Raw genomic sequence first — 12600 nt, forward strand, 5'->3', positions numbered from 1 at the left:
TCTTGATGTTGTTCAGAAGATTGCCTTTCTTGTACAGCTGCTGCTTGCTAGGTCTTTACTTTCTTTTTCTTTTTTTCTCCAGACTCCTCCCTCGGGGACGTTATTCACTCTCATCATCCAGTTATTACTTTTATAAGCATTACTATACAGTTTTCTCTTGAATCTATACTTTTCATATATTCTATCCCATATCTCCACCTGGACTTTCACTGTATCTAAACTCTGCATAAGTGTGATCATTTACTTCCTCCATTCTTGTAAGTGACATGTCCAGTACATTGTACTATACATCAGCAACTCCTAAAACAATTAACCTCTATTAACTGTTCTCAAGAACTGTCAGCTATAGGTAAATAATTAAGGTGGATATTGGACACAAATACATAATGCCAGTTTCTTCTCACTCTCAACTTCAGCACAGTATTTATTAAAGTGACAAATCTTCACTGTCACATCTTGAATTTTATGTTTTCAGGTCAAGAAGAAAGCTCATCTACCTTCCTAAAATGCAACCATTAATGTTGACATTTCTCTTATTTTATAACCATGAAATGAAAGTATAAATATACAAATTTCCTTAAAAATAAATGATCCAAATAGATTCAAGTCAAATTGAATAGGTTAATACCATATATCAAACCAATTTATTATGAAGGAGCTATTGGGTGGTTTGAAGGGTGGAGGATGCCAATGGACACAAAAGCTGATGCCAAGAAGAGGCTGAGATTCTGGTATTTGAACTTCATATGTCAACTATTCCAAATGTTGTGTGGATGGAGAGAAACTGTTTACAGACATACTTAATATCCTCTATGGCTTCTGCTGCTGCTGCCAAGTCGCTTCAGTTGCGTCCGACTCTGTGCGACCCCATAGATTGTGGCAGCCCACCACGCTCCTCTGTCCCTAGGATTCTCCAGGCAAGAATACTGGAGTGGGTTACCATTTCCTTCTCTGCTATGGCTTCTATAAGCACGTAATTTAGCAGAAGCTCTAAAGAAGATGAAATGCCCCAGACACACATATCTTGCATGACCAGGTGGCATAGGTTCTTTATGAAAACCTTACTTGATATTGAGGCCAGGTTCAGTTCAGTTCAGTTGCTCAGTCATGTCCAACTCTTTGCGACCCCATAAACCACAGCACTCCAGGCCTCCCTGTCCATCACCAACTCCCAGAGTTCACTCAGATTCACGTCCATCGAGTCCGTGATGCCATCCAGCCATCTCATCCTCTGTCGTCCCCTTCTCTTCCTGCCCCCAATTCCTCCCAGCATCAGAGTCTTTTCCAGTGAGTCAACTCTTCACATGAGGTGGCCAAAGTACTGGGGTTTCAGCTTCAGCATCATTCCTTCCAAAAGAAATCCCAGGGCTGATCTCCTTCAGAATGGACTGGTTGGATCTCCTTGCAGTCCAAGGGACTCTCAAGAGTCTTCTCCAACACCACAGTTCAAAAGCATCAATTCTTCAGCACTCAGCCTTCTTCACAGTCCAACTCTCGCATCCATACATGACCACGGGAAAAACCATAGCCTTGACTAGACGGACCTTAGTCGGCAATGTAATGTCTCTGCTTTTGAATATGCTCTCTAGGTTGGTCATAACTTTTCTTCCAAGGAGTAAGCATCTTTTAATTTCATGGCTGCAATCACCATCTGCAGTGATTTTGGAGCCCCCAGAAATAAAGTCTGACACTGTTTCCATTGTTTCCCCATCTATTTCCCATGAAGTGATGGGACCTGATGCCATGATCTTCGTTTTCTGAATGTTGAGCTTTAAGCCAACTTTTTCACTCTCCTCTTTCACTTTCATCAAGAGGCTTTTTAGTTGCTCTTCACTTTCTGCCCTAAGGGTGATGTCATCTGCATATCTGAGGTTATTGATATTTCTCCCAGCAATCTTGATTCCAGCTTGTGTTTCTTCCAGTCCAGTGTTTCTCATGATGTACTCTGCATATAAGATAAATAATCAGGGTGACAATATACAGCCTTGACGTACTCCTTTTCCTATTTGGAACCAGTCTGTTGTTCCATGTCTAGTTTTAACTGTTGCTTCTTGACCTGCATATAGGTTTCTCAAGAGGCAGGCTAGGTGGTCTGGTATTCCCATCTCTCCCAGGATCCTCCACAGTTTATTTTGATCCACACAGTCAAAGGCTTTGGCATAGTCAATAAAGTAGAAATAGATGTTTTTCTGGAACTCTCTTGCTTTTTCCATGATCCAGCAGATGTTAGCAATTTGATCTCTGGTTCCTCTGCCTTTTCTAAAACCAGCTTGAACATTAGGAAGTTCACGGTTCACATATTGCTGAAGCCTGTCTTGGAGAATTTTGAACATGACTTTACTTTAGGTCCTTGTAATTATGAGATATTTTGTTGAACCTGGAGGCAATCAGGTCAGTGAACTTTATCAAGAGTGACAGAAAGTAGCTGTTCTATTTTTCATGACAGTCACATACTTTCTTAGTTTTACTTTTCCTGTGGGCTCTCCTATGTACCCAAGTCTCTGTGTTCAGCCTCAATCTACAGCCTATCCTAAATCAACCTCAACTCCAGACCTACCAGGAGTATGTCTCACTCCAGGTAACAAATCATCTGTTTAAACCATGTTGCAGCTTACACACTATGGTGATATTATGTGATTTTTGTATGTTGAGTAACTGGATAACTATAGACTCTTCATGCATAATGAGAATGCAGCAACATCAGTGATGCTAGTGTATATTGTCATCTCTGTAATCACAGTTCCTTCACATTTTCCTAGCTTTCATGATTTCAACTATAACACAGTATAAGAAAACAGTGGAGGAAAAAAATTAATTCTGAGGGAAAATGCTTTTAAGCATAGAATTCTACATTTATCCAAACTGTCATAAAAGTGAAGGCGTGTAAAACCTGCTTGAGATTCACTTCTAGATGTCTGGAGTCGGTTCTGGTCATCTACCCCATGAGCTAAGAGAGCAAATCTCATTTCTGCCCACAGAAGGCACGGAACCCTTTGCCACTGGCCAAATGGTTGACAGAGGGGAAGGGGCCATGCAGGGCAGTAGTAGTACTTTTGTATTTGTTTAGTCTTAAGTTGTGTCTGACTCCTTGCAACCACTTGGACTGTGGCCACCAGGCTCTTTTGTCCATGAGATTTCCCAGGCAAGAATACTGGAATGGGTTTCCACTTCCTTCTCCAGGGGATCTTCCCAACCCAGGCAGCAAATCTGCGTCTCCTGCCTTGGCAGGTGGATTCTTTACCTCTGAGCCACCAGGGAAGCCCAGAGCATTAGTAGAGAGGTGAATCACATGCCCTTCTGTGTCATATTTGCTTGATGTTAGGTGAGGAGTTTTCAGGGATGTGGTTTGGCACTAGGGAGTGCAAGGTGATGAAAGTACCAAACTGAGTTTCCAAATTAATTTCCTTGGAGTGAGCCTCTGATATGTGTCATCCCTATAGCGAAATAATTCTTGCTATCAACACTATTCCTAACCAGGTCCTGAATCCTGATACTCAACAGGTATAACATTTTACTATATTTACTTATGCTGACAGTATTGTTGCTTTAGCTGTTGAAACCAGAGTCTCAGAAACAACCATAATGGACAGCCCACCCCAACAGTTAGTATAGGTATGACACCGACTCTGATATTTTTTTTTCCTGATAGCTGTTGTCAGGAAGTATTTCTTTGAAGTGTCAGGGAAAATGCTCCTTCCTTCCTCTGCTTCATCACCTAAGATCCCCCTTGCTAGGAACGGCTGGCTAGCAACTGCTGTGTAGGTTGGTGACTTTTGGACTTGCTCACAGATCCGCTCATTTCGGAACTGGTGTGCTTGCAAGATGACTAGGGGAAGGCAGGTGCAGGACTGGCAGTGACGCTCCTTTGAGACCTTATTTCAGAGTCCAGTGCTCGCCCCGTTTTCTACCACCTCATTGTAAATTATTTTTCAGGGGCCCAATTGCCCTTTCAGTAATTTGATGTTGGCTGGGTTCCCTTAGTCCCCTTCTGTGATTATGATTGTTTCCCAGATCTGTCCCTGTTCCTGGCTTTGCTGTAGAACCACACAGCTGGCATTAGAGTCTGCCACAGTAAGGCTGTCTCTTGATTTTAATGAACAAAATGTTTGATTTTCTTCTACTAAATATTCTCTGTATTCTTTGAACCCACATATGACCTTAGTTAGTGCCCATAAGTAAAAAAGAAAAGGACAAAAGTGAATATTCCACCTTTTCTTTATTAACTTCTTTAGTGAGAATGGCCAGAAGCTGCTAATATGGAATCTTTTTGCATTTGACTCCCTTTACATTTTCTAACATTAATGAATGCCAGCTTTTAAATTCTGACAATCAAAAGGCAGGAGTCACAACCGACTCTTCAGCTGTCAAAGCTATCAGTCTAGTTTTCTGATTCTTCACCAATTCCCATAAAAGACATAGAATTTTCATTGTAAGAGGAATCTTAGAGTCAATTTAGTTTAAAAATGAGAAGAGGAAGTGCATGTCCAGCAATTGATTATTGAAGGTCATGTTAGTTTATGAAATTGGGACTAGAATACAGGTCTCTGTACTCTGTAGTAAAGCATTTATCCTTTTTATCAACTTGAAAAGTATTTAAGTATATTTTAATAATTATACTTAATATACATCATATTGTCATGTGGACTATTTCTGTTGTGGCCAAGAATCCTCCTGGCTTTTAGGCCATACTGTCAGTCTATTTCAATGGAAACTCAGAAAAGTTTTGCTGCAATACTTGACATGAAAATGTCCTTTTTTAAAAGGAGAAATATATTTTTCTAAATATAAATGGAACCACTAAGATATGTGTGTGTTTTTAAAATTTCTATAATTAGTGGAAACTGCTTCCAAGTACTTTAAGCATTCAGAGGGAATGCTAACAATGGAATGGGGTGAGTAGGAAGCTGCCAACATGCTGTGACTTAGGCAGAATATAAATGTTTCTTACCTGAACACAAATATCTCCTATATTGACCAGCCATAAGTCATCAGTCACAGCTTAAGTTGCTGCCCTCAGAAAGCCCTTGTTAAATACAGCATATTATCTGAGAAGTATGCAGTATGTTCCATTATTCAATTCTTATTATCACCTAGCCTCACATTAGCATCAAAATGTCACCAAGAGAGGGGGACACAAAAGGTCTATTTTATCATAGGAATATGAAAGTTGCAAAACACTGTCAATGTGGGATAGCTACAAGCATGAGAGACCGATTAGAATGCTGCCTTTAGGAGCCTAAACACAGAAAGAGAAGCTGAGGTTGATGGAAAGGGCCTCTCAAATCCAACTGCTACCTAGAGGGGTGGGGTGGGATGGGGAGGGAGATGGGAAGGAGGTTCAAAAGGGAGGGAATATATGTATACATATGGTTGATTCATGTTGAGGTTCGACAGAAAACAGCCAAATTCTGTAGAGCAATTATCCTTCAATTAAAAGTAAATTAAAAAAAAATCCAACTGCTACACGGATTAGCTGAGGGCAAGCTAGTTGAAAACAGAGAACAATAACTTGAAAGTATACTCTGAAAAGGCAGCTATTTAACTATCACAAAATTATGCAAAACATTCTTAAAGAAAATCTGAATGACAACAATCATTAAAGCCTGCAATGGCAGCCCACTCCAGCACTCTTGCCTGGAAAATCCCATGGACGGAGGAGCCTGGTAGGCTGCAGTCCAAGGGGTCGCTGAGACCCCTCACTCAGACAGGACTGAGTGACTTCACTTTCACTTTTCACTTTCACGCATTGGAGAGGGAAATGGCAACTCACTCCAGTGTTCTTGCCTGGAGAATCCCAGGGACGGAGGCGCCTGGTGGGCTGCCATCTATGGGGTTGCACAGAGTCGGACACGACTGAAGCGACTTAGCAGCAGCAGCAGCAATGTGAGAGTGAAGCATTCTCTATCGAAATCTTGAGTTCCAGAATGACTATTAACAAAACACAAAAACAGATGTTTCACAAAGCTATTTCGATTCTTTAGTTCTTAACAATTAAGTGATAGTCAGACTTCTTAGTAGAATGCCAAATATCAGTCAAGTGTGGGCCTTGCAGAGGAGAATGCAAGGTACAGAGGAGTGGGATATTTTTACTTCAATGAGTACCACACTAAAATATTCACATTTTAAAAATCCTAATAGAATTATCCCATTATTTCTCAAAGACCAAAAATAGCATGATTTTCCAAGGATTTTTGGTATTACTGTATACATATTTCAAGATCAGTGACTTTACTGCTAATCAGAGGAAAGTTTGCCATATACTTAATTTTGGAATCAGACACATGTCTATGTATTAGTAATTCCAAAAATGATATAATAAAAAATGATTGGTCACTTACTGTCTAACGAGCAATGCTACTGAACTTTACATTTTTCTACCAACCAAATGTATTCCTGTGAGACTTTATTCCCTGAAGATTATGCAATGAAAGTAATATTTTTGTCGTAAAGAGGAAGATGTCAGGCGCTCTATGTTAGGATGCTAGTTCATATTGTAATGCATTAAAAATACATTTAGTCATAGAAGTATGAGGTGTAACAGACAGGGGAGACAGTATATCAAATATATCAAGTATATCAAGTCTCTTAAGATCAAACATTATGCTTTTTATTGTGTTTGACTTCACTTGGGCTAGTGACTCCAGGGGAGGGTATGTCATTGGACAGAGCAGGGACACTCAGAAGCAAGTTCACAACCCTGCAAGACTTGTAACTTTTTTCTCGTCTAACAAATGTCAAAATATAGCTATTTACCAAGTGAAAGGTAAAACTCCCTTTACGCCAGACCAATAAACAATTTCCCCAAGTGTCAGCTTACTACTTATTGTTTCTTTACTTATCTTTTCCACATCCCAAAGGAAAAGTTTTACTTCACAGGAGACCTCAACTGAGTGCTTTCCCTTGAGGATGACACTTACTCATTCCTCTGTGTCCTCTAAGAAAAGAAGAGCAAACCAATTTTGCTATTCTCCAAAGTAATTTATTTTATACACTGTAAATTATTTATTTATTTTAATATAGACTTATGTTTTTCTAAAATTTAAGACTTCTTAAACTGCAAATTCTTTTTATTTTTTCACTGAAAAGGCCAATTACTTATTGAGATATTCCAGTCTCCCCTACTCTCTGCAGAGGGATTAGCAGAAATGTACAAAGTTATGTGCAGTGCATTATCAAATCAAATTGATCTGAACCTAAGAATAGAGAAAGAATTTTATGTAGGATGCAATTTGGAGCATACAGTCAAATAGCAGTCTCATCAGGATGGTCTTCCTGAAGCCATTGTGCTGATCAGCCGCAATGGAAAATCCTATCTAAGTGGTATTCAAAGGATTAGCATATTCCAATATTAGCACATTTTGACTCTTCCTCAGTCCATTGCGACAGTTCAAGGGCATGGGCACTTTTCTATTTCCATTTTTTTTTCCCTAAATTCTCTCTTCAGTCAATACTGAAGTTTTGAGCTTTCACTGATAATTGCAGTCAGAAATGTGGTTTTGCACAAACTTACTAAGAAAATGCCAAGTGTATTAAGCAATAAAAGAGAATTACATTTCATTGGTCAATTATTTGAATAGACATAATGTGCATTGCTTTTTAAACATCAAGTTCTTTTTATAATGGGTTTTCTTGAGTACCGTACACAATCAATTGAAAATGGAGCTCAAATTACAAGGTTACTATTGTCATCAGATTAATTTCTTATATACTACTGCAAATGTGCAAGAATGGAGTTTAATTCATTCGTATTCCTTAATTTGAAGGATGTAAATGTAACTATGTTGATACAAATGAGACTATTGTTGTTCAGTTGCCCAGTAGTGTCCAACTCTTTGCCACCCTGTGGACTGCGGTATGCCAGGCTCCCTGTCCCTCACCATCTTCCAGAGTTTACCCAAGTTTATGTTCATTGAATCGGTGATACCATCCAGACATCTCATCCTCGGATGCCCTATTCTCCTTCCGCCCTCAATCTTTCTCAGTTTCAGGGACTTTTTCAATGAATCGTTTGTTCGACAGTCATCTCTTGAGCAAGATACTAGAGCTTCAGCTTCGGCATCAGTCCTTGGGGTGAATATTCAGGGTTGATCTCCCTTATATCCCCTCATACAGTTTTTCTATAGTTTTCATATACAAAATGTTAACTGGATAAGTTCAGAGAATTTTTAAAAAATAAAAGAACAACCACATCTTGATTGAAAATAATTGGAAAATCAGGACCATTGCACAAGCCATGAAGAAAATGAAATGACAAATAAAATGAATTAATTCATACTGATGAACAGTAATCACTAGGCAGAAGAAGGTAGGGAAAAAAGGTAGGAAAGAAGAAAGGAAGGAAGGGAGGGAGGAAAGAAGGAAATAAGAAAGAAAAGATACGATGAAACTAGAGAGGGAAATGTAAGCATTAATAAGCTAATTGGGGACTGGATTATAATTATTTATTGTGCCTGCATATGTGCTGTTTTGTACCCCTCTTTGCAACTCCATGGACTGTAGCCCATGAAGCTACTCTGTCCATGGGATTTTCCAGGCAGGAATACTGGAGTGGGCTGCTTTTTCCTCACTCAAAAAGAGTTGACCAAGATACTTAATGAGAAACTGAGAAGGAAAATATGTAGAGTTAACTATTAATTGGCTACAATAATTTTAAATTTCTAGAGATGAAGTTCCATGCCTACCTTGTTTTTAAAATCTAAGCTTAGAGTTTAGTTCATATGTGCAGTAAATATGTTGGGATGACAAAATTAACAAAGTTATATGACATATATTTTAAGAGATTTTTTAACACCTAATGCATTTATATGGGGAAGATCTAAAAGCAATCGCTATTAGTACTGATAAGCTGATTCTAGCTTAAAGAATTTTTATTCTTGTCCAAAGGTAAAAGAATCTACCCTAAGAGTAATGTTTCTCCTTCTAAGTTGAGCAATAGGTATGAAAAATACAGTGGGTGAACAATGAATATCCAGATATATTAAAACTTTGAGGTTATGATTCTATAACAACATGTAATAAAATAAATTTTATAAATAATATGGCAATAAAATTGTATCTGGAGTTTTAAATGCAATGTTTTAAAATATGGGCCTAAGTATTTCTCTATATGGAGAAGGCGATGGCACCCCAGTCCAGTACTCTTGCCTGGAAAATCCCATGGATGGAGGAGCCTGGTAGGCTGCAGTCCATGGGGTCGCGAAGAGTTGGACACAACCGAGCGACTTCACTTTCACTTTTCACTTTCATGCATTGGAGAAGGCAATGGCACCCCACTCCAGTGTTCTTGCCTGGAGAATTCCAGGCACGGGGGAGCCTGGTGGGCTGCCGTCTATGGGGTCACACAGAGTAGGACACGACTGAAGTGACTTAGCAGTAGCAGCATTTCTCTATAAGTTTTTTTTTTTAACTAGATTATTACAATTCATACAATGATTTTAGCATAATCAATGTACTTTTTGATGGTTCAAGTTCATGTATCAATAATATATTTTACCTTCATTTAACAAATCACAGAAATGCATTTTAAGGAGATATTATTTGCCTTTTAAAATAACATTTGGGGCTTCCTGGGTGAACTAGCAGTAAAGAATCCACCTGTCAATGCAGCAAATGCCAGAGATGTGGGTTCAGTCTCTGGGTTGGGAAGAGTCCCTGGAGAAGGAAATGGCAACCAACTTCAGTATTCTTGCCTGGAAAAATCCCATTGACAGAGCAGCCTGGTGGGCTTCAGTTCATGGGGTTGCAAAGAGTTGGACATGACTGAGCACTTTTCAGCAGTATTTTTATATATAAAAACTCAAAGTTAGACATAATAGTAGCTGCATTATTGAAATGAACTTTAAATGTTATCTTATGTTAATTAGTTTCTATATTTTGGGCAACACTAAGTTTCTCAAAGTAGAAATTCTTTCTTCAGCATGGCACCAATGCATCCAATATTACACTGTATATACTTTGGATTCTTACATCATAAATAGTGAAAATAAGGTTTCTTGTATCCTGTAGAAAAGAAAATTCCATTTGTCACCCAAGGCATCATATTTTCAGAAATATCTTTTTTCATTAATAGGATTCATAAAGGTCATCCTCAGGCTAAGCTGCAATTTTGGGCCTTAATGTCTGTCTTCTGCCATTATAGGTTTTTATAAAATTTCCGTAGTATGAAATTCTCAAAGAATCTTGCAATATTTATTGGGTCATGTCTCTAACTAAAATTTAAGATAAATAGTTTATTCACTTGCACCCAATTATTTTTGTAACTGCAAAAATATGTGAAGTGTAAGAATTCATTAGAAGATAATCGGTTGTCATTCATGAGTCCAAAAGTTTAGGTAATCTATTCACTTAAAACCACAGCAGAAAACAAATATGAAAAAAAAAAAAATCAAACACATTAGGCTCCACCTAAGAAGGCAATGGCAATCCACTCCAGTACTCTTGCCTGGAAAATCGCATGGACGAAGGAGCCTGGTAGGCTACAGTCCATTGGATCTCCAAGAGTCGGACACGACAGAGTGACTTCACTTTGACTTTTCACTTTCATGCATTAGAGAAGGAAATGGCAACCCACTCCAGTGTTCTTGCCTGGAGAATCCCAGGGAAGGGGGAGCCTGGTGGGCTTCCATCTGTGGAATAGCACAGAGTTGGACACGACTGATGTGACTTAGCAGCAGCAAGAATAATAAGGTTAAACATAAGAGAAGCCTTGAAAAATAAAAATACATACATAGAGCGACAAAAATGTTTAGGCAATTCATTTCCTCTAAAAATCAGTAAATATGTCCTTCACAAATTCTTGATTATTCCAATTTGATATTCAAAAATGCTTTGTACTCATGCTGTTGCCTTCAGTTTCTGATGTTCAGTGTTTCATGAAAGTTCAAAAATCTACTTTTGGCAGCAAAATGATTGCAGCAAGGAGAGGCAGGACACCAAAGGCTTTTCATGGGTAAACCAAAATAATTGCTCCAATATTTCAAGAAAAGTACTTAAATGTTACAAAAGGAAGTTTTAATGTTCTGTTGCTAAATTCTTCATTGCATCCCTGTTGCTTCCATTAGAAGCTGCTGTGATAGAAGCCTTTGCTATTAAACAAATCTCCACGCAGAACTGTTCTCAAAAAGCAAATTAGGAAGCTTTACAATTTATTTGGTTAGGAGGGGGGAATAAAATGATTTTAAAAGACTCAGATTTTTACCTCCCAAAGAAACCATAAAGCAACCTAATAACATCGTCCTAGAATAAGGAAAGGCCATTGTCACTTTATAAATCAAATCTTTATAGCATTATTTTATAGCCAAAATTTTCAGTTTGGCTTCTTATTTTTACTTCTTATTTGATGTGTTCACTTAATTTTTCCTTTCTGGCCATTTTTAACATCTAGGTATTCACTGATTTAAGGGAAAAGAAAGATTTGCCACATGAAGCATCTATGGAGAATAGAATTGAGCCACAGTGGAGGGAGGGCTTATGGGCTGAATTTTACCCCCTGCCCCTGCTATTTCATATGTTGAAATCGAAGGTATTTGGAGATAGGATATTTAAAGAGGTAATTAATGTTCAATAAAGTCATTGCAATGGGAGAAAAGGGAGAAATGGGGAGATTAAGACATAGGGGGAAGACCATGCAAAGACGCAGGGAGATCTGTAAGCCGAAGAGGACGTCTGTTTAAGCCACCTGATCTGTGGTGCTTTGTTAGGGAGATCCTAGTAAACAATAGCCTTTTGGAGCTAAATTGTACAAGTAGAACTATTCTTTCTTAGAAAGGTAGTTTGCAGTTCAAACAAACTGGTGTAATCACACACAATAAGAACACAGTTGGCAAACCTAAGGTGTAAAATAGAAAACAAAACAAGAGACCTCCAGGAAAAGGAGTATTTAGGCAGGCAGATGTCTTTATACATGAAATTTTCTAAATGGGATTCAGTATTATCCTTCAGCCTGACATTGTTTCTGCTCTTCCATTTACTAGGCTTAAAAAAAAATGTTAAGCCTCATCAATAACAGTCTTGGGGAAATAGTACTATTCTTGTTGACGCCAAGGACACAGGAGAGCCAAACAATAATGCTGTTAAGGATCACTCAGTCTCTTGGTTCACTCCTCATCTCCAATCATAAATCTGCATTCACTAAACATGGAGCCTTTGCTGCCTGCACAGCAGACTATCAGTGAAGCACTATATAATATTAATCATGTACTAATTAGAAATTAAGTTAGGCTGATAGGACTTCATATTTATAGTTCCTTAGGTACATGTTACATATCCTCCAAATTTATCAGGATCTCATTTTCTCTTTAGATTCCAATAACAGCAAAGGGCAATAACAAAGTAAAAATAGCCTTCTCTCCCAAGATAGTATACTAAAGATAGTGATTAAAAGTTACCTGACATTGATATGCTTTGTAACCATGACATCATTTGTATGTATCATCTAAATTATGTGGTTATTAATTTTTAACCACCAAGCATATAGTCTCTAGTACCACATGAAATGTATACTTTTATTTATTTATTTATTTATTTATTTATTGTGCAGTAAGAATACTTAATTAGGAGGTCTGCCTTCTTAACAAACTTTAGATGCAGAACATGGTATTG

This window comes from Ovis aries, chromosome 7, assembly GCF_016772045.2.
Source record: "Ovis aries strain OAR_USU_Benz2616 breed Rambouillet chromosome 7, ARS-UI_Ramb_v3.0, whole genome shotgun sequence".
Lineage (NCBI taxonomy): Eukaryota > Metazoa > Chordata > Mammalia > Artiodactyla > Bovidae > Ovis > Ovis aries.